At 40.0% G+C, this 20,057-nt stretch overlaps 1 protein-coding gene across 4 annotated transcripts in view; it reads left to right on the forward strand.

Moving 5' to 3' along the window:
* Positions 1–1,141: 1,141 nt before the first annotated feature.
* NCOA6 (nuclear receptor coactivator 6) overlaps positions 1,142–20,057 on the forward strand; it is a 99,797-nt gene continuing 80,881 nt past the window's right edge. For 3 of the 4 annotated variants that reach the window (XM_045528762.1, XM_045528764.1, XM_045528765.1), the window contains exons 1-2: positions 1,142–1,243; positions 18,685–18,754. The gene's annotated coding sequence lies outside the window, so the exon portion shown is untranslated. The remainder of the gene's footprint in view (positions 1,244–18,684; positions 18,755–20,057) is intronic. The other variant, XM_045528763.1, reaches the window with a different exon arrangement.

The raw sequence follows: 20,057 nt of genomic DNA on the forward strand, positions 1-20,057 counted from the left end.
CCAGAGAGAGGGGAAGAAGCCCCTGAGATAAGTCTGGTGATGTGGGGAGGGCAACAGAAGACATTTATTTGGCCTTTGTCTTAAGAGCAATGTAGAGCCATCAGATGCTTTTAAGTAGGAGAGTGAAATGATCAGATTTCTGACTTAGAAACGTTACTCTGACAGCAGGGTGGAGAATTGATTTTGTGGGAGCAGGTTGGATGTGAAAAGGCAGTGCGTGTGCTACTGCACTAGTCCAAGCACAGTGTGCTCAGTAAATATTTGTGAAATGAAAGGGTTCCTGACTTCCCTTCTTAGATGGGACCACTATAACTGACCTATTCAATCAGTTTATGACCCACCTGCTTATCTATCTTCTATGATGGTCATAACAGCCCCCTAACTCCCATTTTACAGATGAAGAAGCTGAGGTTTAGAGAGGCAAAGACAATCACACAGATACCAAGCTCTGAATCCAGGCCTGTATGATGGACATCAACTCCAGTGCTGGGGAGGCCTCTTTACATTTGGGAAGAGAGGAGGGGGCCACACTCGTTCACTCAAAAATTCTACTATTGAGCATCTAGCTTGCAAGGGTGATACTGACGGCAAACGGTAGGGAGGATTCATAAGCAAGTAATAATAAAGGCTGTTATCTTTATCACTCTTAAAGTTATTATCAGACACTATGTGTCAGGCACTGTGACAAGTGCTTTCTATATCTTCCCCCATTTCCTCTTCATAAGCACTATTATCGTCCCCATAGACTCGATGGGTAAACTGAGGCTTGGTGCTGACATGCTCAAGGATACTCAGCTAGAGCGCTTGCATAGGGCTGTGCAGTGCTTCCGAATGGGGGGACCACTGGCGAGATTACAGCGCAGGGAACCAGAGATCCGACCCCCTCCTCCCCGCACTAAGCACTCGGCACCGAAGTGAGGCGGCGGGCGCTCCACCTCGCGCTCCCGGGAACGTTTGGTCACGTGGACAATGCCCCGCCCCCTCGGGCCCGCCCCGCCCCTTGTCGCGCTCCCTCCCTCTCTCCCTCCCTCCCCCTCCCTCCCCGGCCCGGTCCGGCCCATCCCCCTCCCCGCCGGCTCCCTCAGGCCCTGCCGGGTCGGGCTGCGGGCGGCCGGGCGCGGACGGCCGGACAGACGGGCGCACGCGAGGACGGACGCACGGACGGACGCACGGAGGGCGGCGGGCACGCACGGCCCGGGCCGGCGCTCCAAGGCCCGCCCGGGAGGGCAGGGGCCGCGCTCAGGTGAGGCGACGGCGACGCGGGCCCGTAAGGGGTGGGCCCGCCGGGCGTCCGTGGTCCCGGCCCTGTTGGCTCCGTGGGGAGGAGGCGCCGCCCGGGCCCGGCGCGGGAAAATGGCGCCGGGCGACCGTGCAGCACGGCCGGCGCTCGGGCCGGGCCCGGAGCCGCCCCGCCCGCCGCGCTTGTGTCCCCGTCGCCATGTTGGGGAGCGGGCCCCGGGCCTGCGGGCGGGGGCGCTGGAGGGAGCGGCGGCCGAGCTAGGGTTGGGGAGGGTGCGGGGCGCGAGGTCCGGGGCGCTGAGGGAGTGCACGGCTGGCCGGGGTCTGCACCGGGTGGCGCTCCAGGCCCGGGGAACAGGCAGGAGCCAGATGTGGGGTCATGGCTGGGGTTGCGGAAAAGGAACACTGGGTCCGAACGGAGCCCGTGTCGGGGTCCGTGAGCTGAGGGGATAGCAAGACGTGGAGCTGGGTTAGGCCGTGGGCCGTGTTAGAGCCCCAGTGCAGGTAGGACCTGGGGGCTGGGGGAGCGGCATAAGGGCCGAGCTCAAGCTGTCAGGGCTGGAGCAGTTCTTTGCGGGGAGGGGAGGAGGTGATTGGTTAGAAATGGGGGCCCTTTGGGTACAGATGCGTGTATCAGACTGGGGCAGTCCTTGGGGTCTTGGAGCTGAATTGCAAATCCGTATAACTCCTAAGAGACTGAGGACTTACGTGCCCCCAGGATCCTCTACCTCCTATTGGGGGGAGCAACAGGAACAGGAAGGGATTTGATGAGAGAAAAAGGGGGCTGAGGTTTGGGTGCAGGAGCTGGCCGGCAAAAGGGGTACAGAGAGTGGAACTGGTTGGCAAGATACGAGAGAACCTACATCAATTTAGGGAGGTGTGTGTGTGTGTCTTTAAAAGGAGGGACCAGGCTGTTTGGGGGCGGTGACCCAAGGTATCTTCCCTGGAAGGGGACAGCCTACAGCTTAAGAGCAGGGTCACCTGGAGAGGTCATCAGAAAGGCGTTATTGAAGCCAGTAAGAATGATGAAGGAGAGTGAATGTGTAAAAACTACAAGAGCCTGAGAGATCATATAATGATTTCAAACCATGTAGTGATTTTAACTGAGACATAGAAAGGTAAAGCTGAATTTTCAAGAGCTTATTAGTGGTAGAGGGGCTCCTGGAAATGGTTGGCTGCCTCCTCATTCAGCACATTGCTTTAAAGGAACTTGCTAGCTAGGAGAAAAGTAAGTCAAACATGACAGTATTTATTAAAGAACTGTTAATTAATTTGTTTTGTTTCTGTAACGAGTTTGTCAGTACAAAGGTTGAAGGGTATACAAAAAAGTATAGGTGACCAGCTATTTGATGTTTCCTAGCTTACCCCGTTTGAGCAAAGAAGTTATCTTCAAGACCCTCTAACTTTTCAGTGTTTTAAGAGATGCTTCCTCTTTTCTAGGTGTTAACTGTACAGTAAAGGACACAAAAAGCCTTAAAAAAAACCAGTGGACCATGGTAGAGACCCAGAATTTCTATTGTGTTTAAACCTTAATTGAATTTCCATCATGATTGAGAAGAATTCAAAGTTCACATGGGCTGTGGGAGAGTTCTGAAGGAAACTATTTAAATCCGTCATGATATAATAGGTCCAGGGCCCCATGTAATCAAAAAGGACTTTCAACAAAAAAGTTATGAGGGCATTCATAAAATAAGATTTTCAATACCATATATATACAGCAACACAATTCATTTGTTCTGTGTCTTTGTAAGGCAGTATGATATAAAGATATTTGTGATTTCTATTGGTACAGAGTCACAGATATTGCTGATACTAGAATGGTTTGTTACCAACATTCATATTTGAATAAAATGGTAACTCCCAGTTAGAGGTTAGTGAATAAAGAGGTACTTTTTTTTTTCCTATCCAAGTTCAAGGACCACCCTGAATTCTATCTCTGGACTCAGGTCTGTGAGCCCCCCAGGTTAAGAAACCCTACTTTTAACTACCAGGCATGTCTTCCATTCAACAAACATTTACTATGCCTCCAGACATCTACTGCATGTCAAACATTATGCTGGCCTCTGAAGATTCAGAATTCTTTAAGGCAGAGTCATTTCACTTTGGATATTCAGTCCCATGAAGGAAGTAGACATGTAAACAATGATAGTTCAGGATGGTAAATGGCAAAGGAGAGTTATTAAAGGTTGTTAGAACACAGAGGTGGATGTGTCTCTGCTTTTAGGAATTGGGGAAAGTTTTTTGAAGGAGTGACTTTTGAGATGTGTCCTGAAAGATACAGAAGTTTCCCAGTGAGAGTTGGAGAGGAGAGTTTTTCAGGTAAAGACTTATGTTTTCAGGGAATTTAGTGGAATGTGGCTGTACCATAGAGTGTGTGTGAAAGTATAGTCAGAGATAAGACTGGTAAGGTTGTTTGGAACCTGATTGTGAAGGACCATGCTAAGGAGTTTGGACTGGATCCTTGGCTGAAAGGGAGGCATTCAAGATTTTCAAGAAGGGGTGTATGAAGAGGTTTAAATTTTTTTTTGCTTATTAAAGAACATGTTAATGTGTAATTTGTAATGTGCTGTACAACTGTACACTATTATTATTACAGCAGCTCATTGCACTAGAGTTAGCATCCTTTACTTCTAAAAGCATATTCCCAATAATGTATAATACTTTATTTTTTTGTTTTTATTTTTTAATTAATTAATTTTTATTTTTTATTTCAGCATATTACGGGGTTACAAATGTTTAGGTTGCATATATTGCCTTTGCCCCACCCGAGTCAGAGCTTCAAGTGTGTCCACCCCCAGACAGTGCTCACCGCACCCATTAGGTGTGAATATACCCATCCCCTCCTCCCCCCACTGCTTGCCCAACACTTGATGAATGTCACTACTATATGTGCACATAAGTGTTGATCAGTTAATACCAATTTGATAGTGAGTACATGTGGTGCTTGTTTTTCCATTCTTGTGATGCTTCACTTAGTAGAATAGGCTCCAGCTGTATCCAGGATAATACAAGCGGTGCTAGATCACCATGGTTTTTTGTGGCTGAGTTGAACTCCATGGGATGAGGTTTAAATTTTAGGAGATAAATGGATGCTCTTTGGAAGGAGCGTAGACTGAAGAGCAGGGAAGAAATAATGAGCGTCCAAACTAAGGCAGAGACTGTAGGCATTGAGTGGAGTTAGAATTTTCAGGTGTTGATAATTGACATTGTGAGTGGTTAAAAAAGGGGAAGATTTTTTTAGATTTCTAGTTTGGGATGGTAGCTGTCAAAGAGGTTAAAAAAAGGTGAGAGGAAAATGATGGAAGAATTGTCACAGATAATAACGGAGAAAAGGTTTTTTTGGTAGAGTAATAGACTTGGAAAACCATTGAAAGCTGTCAAATGTGGTGTAGTTTTTGCTTAAGGAAGTCAGAGGTAAGTATCAGCAGACATAAAAGGCAGGGAAAATCATGGAAAGTCTTCTAGAGTGCAGGAAAATCACAGCTGTCTATGTCAGGGGTCAGCAAACTGTGGTCCATAGGTCAAATCTGGCCCACCACCTGTTTTTGTAAACAAAGTTTTATTGGAACACAGCAACACTCACTCATTTACATATTGTCTATGGTTGCTTTCACACTACCAATGGGGTAGTTGAGTAGTTGTGAGAGAAATGTTGTGTCAGCTCACGAAGCTGAAAATACCCTTTACAAAAACATTTGTCGATCCCTGATCTATGTGTCTGAATGTTGGATGTTAAATCTCTGATTTGCCACCCAATATCTATACTATGGAGAATAACCATCTTGGCTCTGCCCCTTTTGCTGGATTCCCTGTGCTCTGTGCACCTGAAGCATGACATAGATCCCTGAACATTATCTATCAGTCAGTGATGGCAAGGTCTACTGTTCTGGAGTATGCTGTGTGGCAACTGTGGTAGTGCCAGGTTTACATAGCTTAGACTGGGCCTTGTTTTGCCATTTTTCTATTGGCCTGTCTTTTTCAAAAGATTTCTTTATGTATTCTAATTATTAATCCTTTGTTGTTTATATGTATTACCAAGGTCACTTCCCAGTTTATTGCTTATTTTAAAAATCTGTTTAAGGTGTCTTGTGTTTAAAAGTTCTGAATTTTAACGTGAGACTTATCAATCTTTTCCTCCTCCAAGTTATTCCTTATATTATCTTCTAGAATCTCTACTATTTTGCCTTTAATGTTTAGATCTCTAATCCACCTAGAATTGATTCTTGTGTGTGGTGTGAGGTAAGGTCCAGTTTCATTTTTTCCCTATGCATAACCAGCAATCCCTGCACCATTTATTGAATGTGGCTTGCTTTCAGATTTTGAGCTGTTTTTGGTGGAGTCTGTTGGAGGTCCTAATTCCAGCTCTGCTGCTTCCTAATTGTGTGACCGTGGACAAATTATATAAAACTTCTTTGTGTCTCAGGTTCCCCATCTTTAAGATAAAGATAATAGTGCATATTTCATAGGGATGTTGTGAGAATTAAATGAGTTAATTCATGTAATGTATAGAACAGTGCCTGGCACCTAGAAAATGCTTAATAAATACTGCTGTTACTTAGCACTACTGTTCATTTCTGATTCCCTAACACCTGGCACAGGGTAGGAGGTCACTATGTTCAATGAAGTTGTCAAGTTAATTTTGCTTTCAGGTCAAATCAGAATGGTTGGGAGTTAGGCTAAGTGTTGCAGGAGGTGCTTCCACAGAGCTGCTTAGTTTTAGGGACCGCCTCAGACTGTCTGCTGGGATGGAACACCTCCCACACCATCACTTCTTTTGCAGGGAACTTCTGTAGCAGAGGATACAAACTGGCAACCTATGGTTAGATTTGACCTGTTTGGTTTATACAATATTTTTATTGTCTTAAGATTTTACACAAACTTCTGAGTTTCTGACTTATCTTGAAAAATTGGGAGATCTGTCAACACCAACCCTGTATTCTCTCATAGCAGTAACTAGCTGAAACTTTTAAGTGGCATACATGTTTCCTAATTCTGAGTGGCCTGCACTACTCTCTTGCTTTACTCATTTACTGTTATAGCCCTATAGACATTTGATTTGCTGATTCTTACTTTACTGAGGTTTTGAGTATTCCCCCCCCAAAAAAAAACTGGTAAATAACATATTGGGACGGGCAGGATGGCCAGAAATTGACAGATGAGTTTGTGGGCAAGTGAATACTAAAATCTATTTCTAAGTTGAGCCATACTTGATCATAATGAATAAAATGATAATTGAAATTAAAAGATGAGGTGAAATCCATTTAAACTCTTTGAATATTTAGGCATTTACGATGTGCTGGGTGCTATATTACATTAGAAATTACCCCACATTGGTAATAGAAAAGAAAATTAGCTGGCCAGCTTTATGAGATACTGTGGAAAAGGTCTTTTGACTTGGGATGTGGAGCTGTTGTCCAAGAGAGTAGTTGGATGAGAGAGAGGAAATATAGGAATTCTTTTATCAAACATTGATTGAGCCCTAGCATGTACATTACAAACTTGCTAGAACTCTATAGGATACCAAGATAAATCTAGCCAGGGTTTGTGTGATGAGTGTCTGTAATGTGTTATGGGGCTGGGATATCAGAGAATCGTGCCTGAAAGAGGTGGCCTAGGAATGGAGCTGCCAAGAAGAACGGTTAGGATCCTTTCCCCTCACCCTTCCCCACCCCCAGACAAGCTCCTGCTCTATTGCCCAGGCTGGAGTGCAGTGGAACTATCATAGCTCACTGTACCCTCAAACTCCTGGGCTCAAGAGATCCTCCTGCCTCAGCCTCCCAAAGTGTTAGGATTACAGGGGGGGGGCCACTGCGCCCGGCCTACTTAGGATCTTAATACTTGGAGATAACACAGTACTGTATTTTCCAGGCTGAGTGAAAGCATGAGCATAAAGATTGGTGTTTAGGAGATACTAAAAAGTTCAGTTTTCCTGGAGAACAGGATTGTTAATTGTTACAATTGTGTTGTTGTAGTAGGTAAAGTGGGAAATGGAGATTGAACAACAGGCAACAGTAATATATAAGATAAAACCTAAAATAAAATTAATTAGATAAAACTAAAAAAATAGTAGCAGCTTACATTTTTTTGCATGCTTACTATTTGCCAGATAATGTGCTAACTTATAAGTGGTATTTTATTTAATCCTCACAACAACCCAGTGAGGTAAGGCACTGTTTTTATCCCTTTTTACAGATAAAGAAAATGAGGAATAGAGCTAACAAGGGAGAAAGAATCTGAGTTCAGGCAGTCTAATTACAAAGCCTGCCTTCCTAATCTCTGCATACTATACAACCAAATCATGGAAGGCTTTGAATGCTCTTTTCTATTCCAAGCTGGGAAGTTTGGACTTGTTTAACTAAATAGTGGGGAGCCATCAAAAGTTTTTAGCCATACAGTGATGTAATGAAAGCTACACATTAGGAAAATAAAGCCTGATCGTGAAGTATAGGATCCGGATGGGGAGAAAGGAGAAATATGGAGCTAGTTTACTCTCTCCCTTTTCACTATATTGGGTGCTTCTTGAGGGCTAGGCTATTGTCTGTCTCTGCCTTCCCCCTTCCCCTCTCTTCATCTCTAATGTCTACCTATTGTGTTGTATGACTTATTTATTTATTTTTAAAAATTTGGTCTTTTTCTTCCTCCCCTTATTCTAAAAAGGACTTCAGATAGCTGCCTAGGAGCTCAATGAACATTTGCTGAATTAATGACAAGAAGTATATATAGATGTGTATATAAATGGAATACTATAGCTTTGGTGGAAGGAGTAATCCAGCCCTAATATGCTATATTTTATATACAGATCCCATAAAGCAAAAGGCCAGGACCGTATCTTTAACTTGCAAAGAAGTATCTATTCAATTTCAGTTAGAATGTTAATGGGCCATTAATAATATTAACTGTGTCAGTTAATATTATAATATTAATGATCACCAAATTCAGAGAGCATTCATATTTCAGGTATTTCGGTTTGTATTTATCATGAACCACCTGCAACTCCCCCACAGAAAGGCAACAAAAGTTCTCATTGACTAGCTCCTTTTCTGATATTGGACCTGTTGAAATTTAGTTCCATAGTACCCATTTATGTACATTTTCTAGAAACCAGACAGCTACAGTCTTTTATAGGAAGAAATAGTTGCAAATTTGTGAATTAGATTTTGGGATTTTACTGAGGGAAGTTGTTGATTAAGTTAAGTCCCTTGCCATCATTTTAAATGTTATATGGAAGTAAGGCTATGTCCCTTCTGTAAAATAGAGACTTAAAAAATGCAAACACATGGAGAATTTTTTTTTTTTTTTGAGACAGGGTCTCACTCTGTTGCCCAGGCTAGAGTGCAATGGTGTGATCATAGCTCACTGCAACCTCAAACTGCTGGGCTCAAGTGATCCTCCTGCCTCAGCCTCCTGAGTAGCTGAGATTATAGGCGCACACCACCTTGTCCAGCTAATTTTTCTATTTTTTGTAGAGGTGGAATCTCTTGCTTAGGCTGGTCTTGAACTCCTGACCTCAAGCAGTCCTCCCACCTCAGCCATCCAAAGTATTAGGATCACAGGTATGAGCCACTGCACCTGGCCCACATGGAGAAATTTAAAAGCACTGTAGTTAACCGCCAAATACAGTGAAGATGGAACAATTTTAAATAAACTAGAATCTGACTAAACCTAGTAAGAGACAGATCAGTAGACCCTAGATAATGGATTTGTTAAATAAGCATTTTTTCCCATTGTGAACATTAGCTAACAGCAGTTATGTACACATATATATATGCACATATCAATGTGATATATATTGATATAAGTAAATTTCATTTATCAGTAATATTTGTCAGTAAAATCTAGGAGTGTTTCCTAAGGAAAAGGAGCCTTCAGTTGAGTTCTTTTGGAGTGTTTAACTCTGCAGTGTATATGGAGATGACTCATTCAAAAGCATTGAGATCAGAATAATTAAGTGTGGAGAAAAATTTGATTATGGTAGTCATATATGTTGATTGCCTACCAGGTGTTGAGCATTGTGTACAGCTGATGAGTAATTAGTTTCTGCCTTCCAGAAAACTAATTCCTCTGGGGAGATTATGTGAACATAAATAAAAAGGAGAGAAAACATAAGTATTTTAAATGAGACAGTACTAGGGGAATTCAGAAAAGAGGGCAATCACTTCCACGTGGAAGAGAAGGCTTCATGGAAAAGGTGGTATATTAGTTTCCTAGGGCTTGTGTAACAAAGTACTGCAAACTGAGTGACTTAAAACAACACAGTTTTATTCTCTCACAGTTCTGGAGGATAGAACCCAAATTCAGGGTGTCAGCAGGGCCATCCTCTGTCTGAGACTTTAGGTAGAATCTTTCCTTGCCTCTTCCTACCTTCTATCAATTCTTAGTGTTTCTTGCCTTGCAGCTGCATCATTCCAGTCTCTGCCTGTATGTCTCTGTCTCTGTGTCCAAATTTCCCTCTTATGAGGACACTAGTCATATTAGATTAAGGGCCCACCCTACTCCAGTATGACCTCATCTTAACTAATTACATCTGCAGTGACCCTATTTCCAAATCAGGGCACATTCTGAGGTACTGAGGGTTAGGACTTTCATATATTTTGGGGGAGACACAATTCAACCCATAACAGGTAGCATTTGAGATGACACTGTGACATTAAATTAAAATTTAATAAATGAAAGGATAAGATTGCAACAAGTGGGGTTAAGGAGATAAGAATGAAGGGAATGATGGACATAGGAAAGTATAAGAGATATTCAGGTAATGAAATAGGAGTCTGATTTGCTGGTGTGTTGAGTTGTAGAGAATGAAGCCAGAGTAGTCTTTGGGGGCCCTGGATGCCCCCAAAGACATTTGAATGTTGCTGAGTGAGCAGTATGTAGGAGCAGGATAGCACATTTTGAAATAGTGGATAACTGATTCAAGCTTTGGAAAACTAATTCAAGCTTTAGGGAGATTCTATGATCAGGTAATCATGGATAAATAAACACCCTGAAGAAAAACAGATGGTCAATGATGTAACACACCCAGCCTTTCTCATTTGCCTATGCTTTTCACCAGCATGGTCAAGAAATCCCTCTTACATAAAACAACAACAAAAACTTTCAGTGTTTTATTAGCTCTCTCCTCTTGGTCAGTTATCTGTGAGCACTGAGAGATACATCAGCTTTTCAGGATCTCTTTTCAAAAGCCTTTCCATGAATTTCAGTATTAATAATCGTGTCATTCTTCATTTTCTTTAAAACCTTTCTCCCAAACACCTCCTTTCCATCCTATCCTTTACCTTTTTCTCTGAACCCTCTTCAGTTTTTCCATGTATTTTTTAAATACCTGGAAAGAATTGAGGAATACTAAGTACTATTTTGTAAAACTAATGGAAAGAATTGAGAAGACTGCATACTATTCAATTCAATGATACATTATTTTTCTGTGTCTTTTTAATGGTAGTTATGTTGGCTTTGTCCACATGACTGTATTCACATTGTGAACACTCATTCAAATTGTGGTCAATTATAGCCCTTGGGTGCTTTTCCTTATTTGTTCTTAGGCGGTTCTTCCTGATTCTATATTTGCATTGTTTTTATTTTCTCTAAAAGCATGTGTCCCCATGAAATTTTATTTTATTTTATTTATGTTTAATTGTAGAGGCAGGGTCTTGCTGTGTTGCCCTGGCTGGTCTTGAACTCCTGGTCTCAAGGAGTCCTCCTGCCTTGGCCTCCCAAAGTGCTGGGATTATGGGTGTGAGCCACCATGACTGGCTGCTCCCAATTTTTTCTTAGAATATGTTTCCTAAAGTGATTTAATTAGTTCTAAGGATATCACTTTTAGCCACATTATCAGATTATTCTTTCAAATGACTACCTATTTATATTACCAACCAGCTACTAGTTGAAATTGAATTTTATAATTTTTTCTTCTAGTATAATAGTGTTGCTTCACAATTTTGTGGGGTTTTTGATATTTTAATGTTTTATCATGAAAAATTTCAAACATAGACATCATGATATTATGCTTTTAAATACTTAAGCATGCATTTTACAAATAAAGACATTCTCCCACATAATCACAATACCATTATTATACCTAACAAAACAAATAAGGACATTCTCCTACATAATCACAATACCATTATTATACCTAACAAAATTAACATTAATTCCTTAATATTATCTAACATTAAGTGTGTGTTTAAGTTTTTCCAGTTGTCTCCAAAATGACTTTTATAGCTGACTTGTTCAAAGTGGAATCAAATTAAAGGCCATACATAGCATTTGCTTGTTATTCCTATACCCTTTTTGTAACCTGTAACACTTCTATTTCCCACCTGTGCCTCCTCTCCTTTTTTTTCCCATGGCATTGATTTGTTGACACCAGAGCTATTTTCTTGTTGCATGTGCCACATTCTGGATTTATCTGATTGTTTTCTTTGTACTATTTACCTTCTTTCTTTATTGCTTTTATTTCCCTGAACTGGAAGTTTTAAAAGACTTACTAGATTCTAAAGACTTGATTAGACTCTGGTTAATCATTTTGGCAAACATATGTACTTAAATAGTCTTCATTTTCCATCGTATCATGAGGTACATAAATGTCTGGTTGTCCCATTGTTATTGATGATAAGTTCGCTCACAGGGTCGATATGGTGAATGCTAGATCACTTCATTGTAAAGTTGCATATTTTCCTTTAGTGACTAGCAAATTTTTTTATTTTTTATCAATGATGAGCTTTTTTTTCAGTAATAAATGTATCTCATCTTGCTTAAACTGATTTTTCATATCATTTGACCATTTATTCGCTGTAGATTTGGTGTTTTCCTTTTATGTTTGTACTGTGCATTTAAAAATTTTATTCAGTGTAACAAAGAATGGTGCATTGTTATAAAAGATGAATTTCAAGTGGCATAGTATAAAATTTAACCAAAAAAAATGTAGATTGCAATAATAGGGAGCATTTCTTTGATAGGATTTTGTGATGATTCATGTTTGTTTTTTTTCAAAAACCATTTTGAATATACAAATCTAAAAAACATAAAGCTGTTGAATCAAATCAAAATCCTCTTTTCCCTCTTTTTTTTTCTTTTTTTTAAGGCTGGATTACAGTGGCGGGATCATAGCTCACTGAAGCCTCCAACTCTTGGGCTCAAACAATCCTCCTGTCTTCCTCCCTCCCTCCCTCCCTCCTTTCTTCCCTGCCTCCCTCCCTCCCTTCCTCCCTTCCCTTTTCTTCCTTCCTTCCTTTCCCCTTCCCTTCCCTTCCCTTTTTCCCTTCCCTTTTCTCCTTCCTTTTTTTCCTTCCCTTCCCTTCCCTTCCCTTCCCTTCCCTTCCTCTATTTCCTTTGGTTTCCTTTCTTCTGTCTTTTTTTTTTTTTCTTGAGACAGAGTCTCACTCTGTTGCCTGGGCAAGTGCTGTGGCACCAGCCTAGCTCACAGCAACCTCAAACTCCTAGGCTCAAGTGATCCTCCTGTCTTAGCCTCCTGAGTACCTGGGACTACAGGCACGTGCCACCACACCCGGCTAATTTTTTCTGTTTTTAGTAGAGACAGGGTCTCGCTCTTGCTCAGGCTGATCTCACAGCAACCTCAAACTCCTGAGCTCAAGTGATCCTCCTGCCTCTGCCTCCCAGAGTGCTAGGATTACAGGCATGAGCCACTGCGCCTGGCTGATCCTCCCTCCTTGGCTTCCTAAAGTGTTGGGATTACAGGCATGAGCCACTAAACTGGCTTCATTTCTTTTCTGTTATGAATTATACTTAAATATAATTTTCCTTTCTAACCACAGAAACAATGTATACTTATGGTAACAAGCTGAGCATCATCTGGTGTATGAAGAAAAAGCCAACCATCTCTTCTCCAGTTTCTATCCTACAGACTGCCCAAGCGTAATAGCCTAGCTTGATTCTTCTGTATTTTCTCTATGCTCTCAGAAACACAAATATACATACTGATTCATTTTCTCTCTTATTTTACGTGATTATTATGATTCTACAACTTTTTTTTTTTTACTTTTAAGGATATCATGCATTTCCTTCTAAATCATTAAACAAATAATTTATTGTTTTGCTTGCTTCATAGTATTCTGTTTATGTAGGTTTCACTCAGTGGGTATTCAAGTTATTTCTGATTTTTTTCCCCATCACAAACAGTATTATAGTAGACATCCTTGTACATATATCTTAAGTAATGGAGCTTTTACTGTTGTAGAATAAATCCCCAAATGTGGGTTAAAAGGTCAGCTTATTTCAGTCTTATTATGAACTGCCAGGTTATTTTCCACAAAGATTGTCAAAGTTCTCATTCCCACTGCCACTGGATAACAGGTATCATTTTAATTTTTACCAGTTGACTGAGTATGAGTATGTTTATTGTCTATTTGCATTTCCTGTGCTGCAAATCACCTCTTCAGATCCTTTACTTATTTTTCTCTTGGGTTGTTAATGTTTGACTTTTTAATCAATTTGCAGGTGCTTTTGAGTATTTGGGATATTAGCCCTGTTTATATTAATATTTGATGAAAATACATTATCCCAGTCTGTCATTTGGCTTTTGATTTTGTGGTTTCTTTTGACATATAGACTATTTTAATTTTTATCTAATAATGTCTGTCAGTCTTTTTCTTTTTCTTTTTTTTTTTTTTTTTGAGAAGAGTCTTACTCTGTTGCCCTGAGGAGAGTGTAGTGGTGGTCAGCCTAGCTCACAACAACCTCAAACTCCTGGGCTCAAGTGATCCTTGTGCCTCAGCCTCCCGAGTAGCTGAGACTACAGGTGACTACCATGATGCCCGGCTAATTTTTCTATTTTTAGTACAGACGTGGTCTCTCTTGCTCTTGCTTGGGCTGGTCTCAAACTCCTGAGCTCAAGCAATCTTCCCACCTTGGCCTTTCAGAGTGCTAAGGTTATAGGCGTGAGCCACCGCGCCCAGCCCAGTCTTTTTCTTTATGGCTTCTGGATTCGTGTCTTACTCATCTAGAAGTTAATTATTCTAGATTTTTACTTCTATATTTTTATTGTTATTCTTTTTTTTTCTTTTTTTGAGACAGAGTCTTGCTGTGTTGCCCGGGCTAGAGTGAGTGCCATGGCATCAGCGTAGCTCACAGCAACCTCAAACTCCTGGGCTTAAGCGATCCTACTGCCTCAGCCTCCCGAGTAGCTGGGACTACAGACATGCGCCACCATGCCCGGCTAATTTTTTCTATATATATCTTTAGTTGGCCAGATAATTTCTTTCTATTTTTAGTAGAGACGAGGTCTCGCTCAGGCTGGTCTCGAACTCCTGACCTCGAGCAATCCACCCGCTTCGGCCTCCCAGAGTGCTAGGATTATAGGCGTGAGCCACCGCGCCCAGCCAGTTATTCATTTTTAATATTAATTTTTTCTCTTTCTTGCAATTTGTGTAGAGGTTTATTTCTTTGTTTTTTGATATAAATGAGCTGGTTTATCTTACCATTGAACTTCTTTTTCTTCTTTTTTTGAGATAAGATGTCCCTCTGTTGCCTTAGGTAGAGTGCAGTGGCATCATCATAGCTAACTGCAACCTCAAACTCCTGGGCTCAAGCAGTCTTTTGCCTCAGCCTCCCAAGTAGCTGGGGCTATAGGTATGCACCACCATGCCTGGTTAATTTTTCTATTTTGTGTAGAGACTGGGTCTTTCTGTGTTGCTCAGGCTGGTTTTAAACTCCTTGCCTCAAGTGATTCTCCTACCTCAGGTGATCCTCCCGCCTCAGCCTCTCAAAGTGCTGGGATTACAGGTGTGAGCTGAATTTCTTCTGATCAAAAAATTATCTCTTCTTCATTTTTCAGAACTAAGGACAATATTAAATTTTACTAGTTTTTAAATGATCTCTTTTAAACTTTGAAGAAATGCTTTTCTAAGTGTACCATTTGAATCCTGTATTTGTGTTTGAGAATATTAGTACATCCCCCTAATACAGTTCTGTCTGCAGGTTTGCCTAGCACAGTCAGTATATTCATCGGGGTTATCATAATGATGAAATTGTAGTTGCAGGACCTGAAAGGTGGTCTTAGAACTTAAGTATTTGATTTAGAAAGTGACAATTACAAGAGCTTACAGCAAAAAAAAAAAAAGAAAGAGAAAAGCTTGACAACATTATCATTATGAATATACTAAAGATAAGGGGAAAAAAACACTGGCCATTTCTTAAAATGACGGTCTAAGGACTTCTCTGACTTTTAGCCTAGATCTCATGATTTAACTCTTGTCAGAGTAACTTAACAGAGGAAGAAAGCCATCGTTCTTTAAAGTTGTCTTGTATCACTGTCTTATGGCAAGACAGCATTTATTATATAACATATGAAATGCAAGACTTCCCTGTTACTAAGAGGCTTTGGACAAATTGTTCACTTGGGCTTTAATTTTTCCATTTGTTCCCTGAAGGTATTGAGCCAGGTTATTACCAAGCTCTAGTTCTTAATCTGCTCAGATTCTCAAGTTATTTTTATGAAATTTTTTATTATTTCCTGAATTTTGTAGGATTTGATGAATTTCTCAATGTCATTTGTATTTTTAGAGCATGGAGTAAAAGGTTAGTATTCAAACCTGTGTTGTTTTTTGATTGTAGTTTTATTATGGTTGAGAGTGTGGTGATATTTATAATTAGAACATGATGTATAAAGTAGTTTTTCTCTAAATTTTATTTTACTCACCTGCGGTATCTAACAAGATGGGAAAAATCTCATGGAGCCTCTGACTTATTCTATTGGTTTTTAATATGCTTGATTGAATTATTAACTATATCTGTTAGGATGAGTAGTTTTGGTAATTTCAGGTTTCATATTTCAACTTATCTTTTGTTTCTTATACTAAAATGTCAGGGTCGAAGTTAAAAAATTAATATTATTCCCCAATCCCTTAAATTGTCTATTATCCCTACCAAGAGCAAACCAGTGTTGTTATAGTATTGAAATGCCCTAATCTCTTTGAGAGGCATTTTGATCCTTTCAGAGCACTGAGTTTCTCTGATTTGACTGGAAGTCTGCACAAATTTTCCCTTGGGAGCTCCAGATTTGAGAGTAGGAAGCATGTAATAGTTTTATAAGGACCTCATGAAAGGCTATGGGGAAGGTGAGATTGGATCTTATGTTAGTTGTGCCAAGGCAAATCGTCTTTAACAATTTGCATTTACCTTTTTATTTAGACACTTTTAAGATGTCTTATAAGTTATCCTGAAACATTTAAGGCAATGTGGTTAAAAGGCCAACTTCACTTTTTGAGTACTAGAAGTGTAAGATCCAGATTTAGGTATTCAGGAAATTAATGTAATTTCAGTCATCCATTCCACAAATTTTTTGTTATAAATTAACTTTAGGAGCAGGAAAGTGCCTAGCAGAGTGCTACTAGGCAGTTGGTAAAAGGTGGTTGAACAAATGCATCTATTGAAAGTATTCAGGTTATGGTAGATTAGAAATTAAGAGGGATTCTGTACACATATTTTTCATTTAAAAAAACCTCATGGGCCGGGCGCAGTGGCTCACGCCTGTAATCCTAGTACTTTGGAGGCCTAGGCGGGAAGATTGCTTGAGGTCAGGAGTTTAAGACCAGCCTCAGCAAGAGCGAGACCCCGTCTCTACTAAAAAAAAACAGTAGACTGTCTCTGCTAAAAATAGAAAGATTAGCCAGGAATGGCAGTGCACGCTGGTATTCCCAGCTACTCAGGAGGCTGAGGCAGGAGGATCACTTGAGCCCAGGAGTTTGAGGTTGCTGTAAGCTAAGCTGATGCCATGGCAGTCTAGCCCAGGTGACAGAGCGAGACCCCACCTCAAAAAAAAAAAAAAAGATGAATACAAAAAAACCCATGCCCTGTAAGTCTGAGATTATTTCATAATATAAGGTTTTTAAAACTCATGCGGAAGAGTCTCATGATGATGATGATAAAGTATCAAGGATATTATTATTGGGCATTTTTGTAAGGGAGAGGTTTTTGCACCTAGATAACAAATCTAGAAAGTTCGCATTTGACACAAGCTGAAGAATATGCTTATATTTATGAGGCGGGTACCAGAGCTACTTAAAAAACATTTGAATATGCCAGGCACGGTGGCTCATGCCTGTAATCCTAGCACTCTGGGAGGCTGAGGCGGGAGGATCCCTTAATGTCAGGAGGTCAAGACCAGCCTGAGCAAGAGTGAGATCTCATTTCTACTAAAAATATAAAAATTAGCCAGGCATGGTGGCACATGCCTATAGTCCCAGCTACTTGGGAGGCTGAGGCAGGAGGATCGCTTGAGCCCAGGAGTTTGAGGTTGCTGTGAGCTAGGCTGATGCTATGGCGCTGTAGCCTGGACAACAGAACAAGACTCTGTCTCAAAAAAAAAAAAGTTTTTTTTTTTAATGAGATAATTCATTTATTTAAGTAAAAGTGTATAGAAGAATAATTAAATTTCTTGATGAATATTCCTTGAGTTTTCTTAAATCTAGAAGGAACCTGAGATTTTGTTTAGCTCTAGCTCTAGTGATCCATCCTCTCATTTTGTAATTTAGGATTTTTAGGCCCAGAGAGATTGTATCCTGCCCCAAATTATACAACTTTATGGAAAGGCCATGACTAGAACTCAGGGCACACTCACCCTGCCATGCTCAGCCTAGCCCTCTTTCCATTCTGTCACCCTGTTTCATTGTCATAAATAATGCTAGTCTATTCTGAATATGTACCCAGTTGATTTTACTACTAATAATTTGACATATGTCTTCATTGAGAGCATTAAAAAAAAGTATATCAAGGTTAGGCAGTGGTTGCATGGGCATGAGGCTTTAATTTCCTTATATGGATGGTGCAGTAGCTGTGGCAGTGCACAGTTGTGAACCCAGGACATCTGTCTTTTCCATTTATTTGTGTGGTTTTTTTAGTTGTCATAATTTTTTTTTCAATCTAAGTAGGAGAGTAAATTTAAAGTATGATATTATTATCAACATACTTACAATTTACTACAGAAAGAGTAGGAAAGTGACAAGAAAGGACTATGGCTGTGGCTAACTATGTCTGTAACCCAGGACAAATCATGTAACCTGGACTCTACTTCTGAGAGTACATCTGATTCCTATTTAATTAGAATCTTTCAGGGATTCTGCCCAGGATGAATGTATCTGTTTTTTAAAATGGGTTAATTGAAGTATAACACACACAAAGTACACAAATCATAAGAATAATGAATTAGAAAATGACCACACGTATATAACCACTACTGAGGTAGCTTGAAAATACTTTGAGCCTCGTTGGTGTTTATAAGGTTTACTTGTTAAAACTGTCGGGCTGGAGACTGTAGAGCACCTCATTGTCTTTTACAACTCTTGCTCGAGTAAAATTAGCAGTAACAGTGGTAGAGAGAAGGAATTTGGCCAGTCACCAAAATTTATTTTGAATAGGTTTATTGGGTTTATATTTAGTTTTTTCTTCTGATGTTTCTCTTCTTCCTCTTTGCCTTTTTTTCTTTTTGTCTAGGTCCTGGGAGGAATGGAGAGGGGTCCTACTGACTATCTTTTCTGAGAGTGGTCAGAGAGTTCTTAAACAGGTCTGTTGATTCTATAGAATACAAATGAAAATTCAATTTATAAAAGACTTAATTTCAACTTAAACAAAGGACTGAATTAGAAATAGACTTTACTTTTTAAAAAGGAGGTATTTTGATCTCAGTGTCCATAGGGTATTTTACTTTGGCAAGTTGCTTTTGGTATGTGGATTGGATCCAAACCAACTCAATTAAATAAGATCTGCTTAATAAAAAAGCATGAGTCATGTTTTAGTAGTTATGTTGAATAGATGTAATATGGCAGAATTCTTTATTGGTTCCATTGAAAATACCAAGGAAAGATGAAAAGGTGAATTTCTCAGTTGTCCATAATTCTGGAGGGTAATGGAGGTACAAATAAATCCAATAAGGAAAATAATTATTTATTTGGCTCTCTTTCTCATGTTCTCAGAATTCATAATATAGGGGGGAAAATTAAAGCTACCTTACAAATCTCAGAAAAGGGCAGGAGTATATAGCTGTTTTCATTCACCTACCTCTAAGTCATCATGAATAAACTTTATGAAACTCCAGCTCAGTGATTTCCCCAATTTATCGTCACCTTGGAATCACCTGTGGAGCTTGGAAAACTGATGTCTTTCTTGCAACACCCCCCCTCCATTGTGATTTAATTGGCCTGGGGATATGGTCTGGACTTGGGAATTTTTAAGAAATTCCAAGGTGAGTTTAAAGTGCAGACAAGTTTGGGAACTTCTGCTATAGCTAATTAAAGCAGAACTGGCCACTATGTGACTTGTGAGGTTTTTTTCCCCATAAATATTTGGATAAATTTATATAAATAAGGGGATAAATATTTTGATTTAAGAATCCTGTGCTTTAAACCTATCTAGGTTCTTAATAGAATGTAAATTCCATGAAAGGAGGTACCACGTTTATATTAATATTTCCTTCAGTGTTGTATCTTTAGCATTTAGAACACCACCTGGCATATATTGCATACCTAAATATTTGTTGAATGAGTGAATGAGCTTATCAGTCTTTAGTGAGCTGTTAGTGTACTTTTACCTAATATTCAAGTAGTCTGAGTATGTAGAGTGGTGTGGTGATCTGACTGCCTGGCCTCAAATCATGGCACACTCTAGCTGTAATGGTCTTAAGTTACTTCTGTGCCTCAGTTTCCTCATTTATAAAATGTATGTAATAGAACCTATTTCATGTGGTTGTTGAGGGGACTAATTGAGTTAATCATAGAACAGTGCCTGGCATATGATAGTGTTCTGTAAGTTTTAGCTGCTGTAGAATTCAAGAAGCCCCAGATTCTGTGCAGTTTGGGTAATTTACCTGT

Source organism: Lemur catta, chromosome 17 (genome assembly GCF_020740605.2).
Source record: "Lemur catta isolate mLemCat1 chromosome 17, mLemCat1.pri, whole genome shotgun sequence".
In the NCBI taxonomy this organism is placed as follows: domain Eukaryota; kingdom Metazoa; phylum Chordata; class Mammalia; order Primates; family Lemuridae; genus Lemur; species Lemur catta.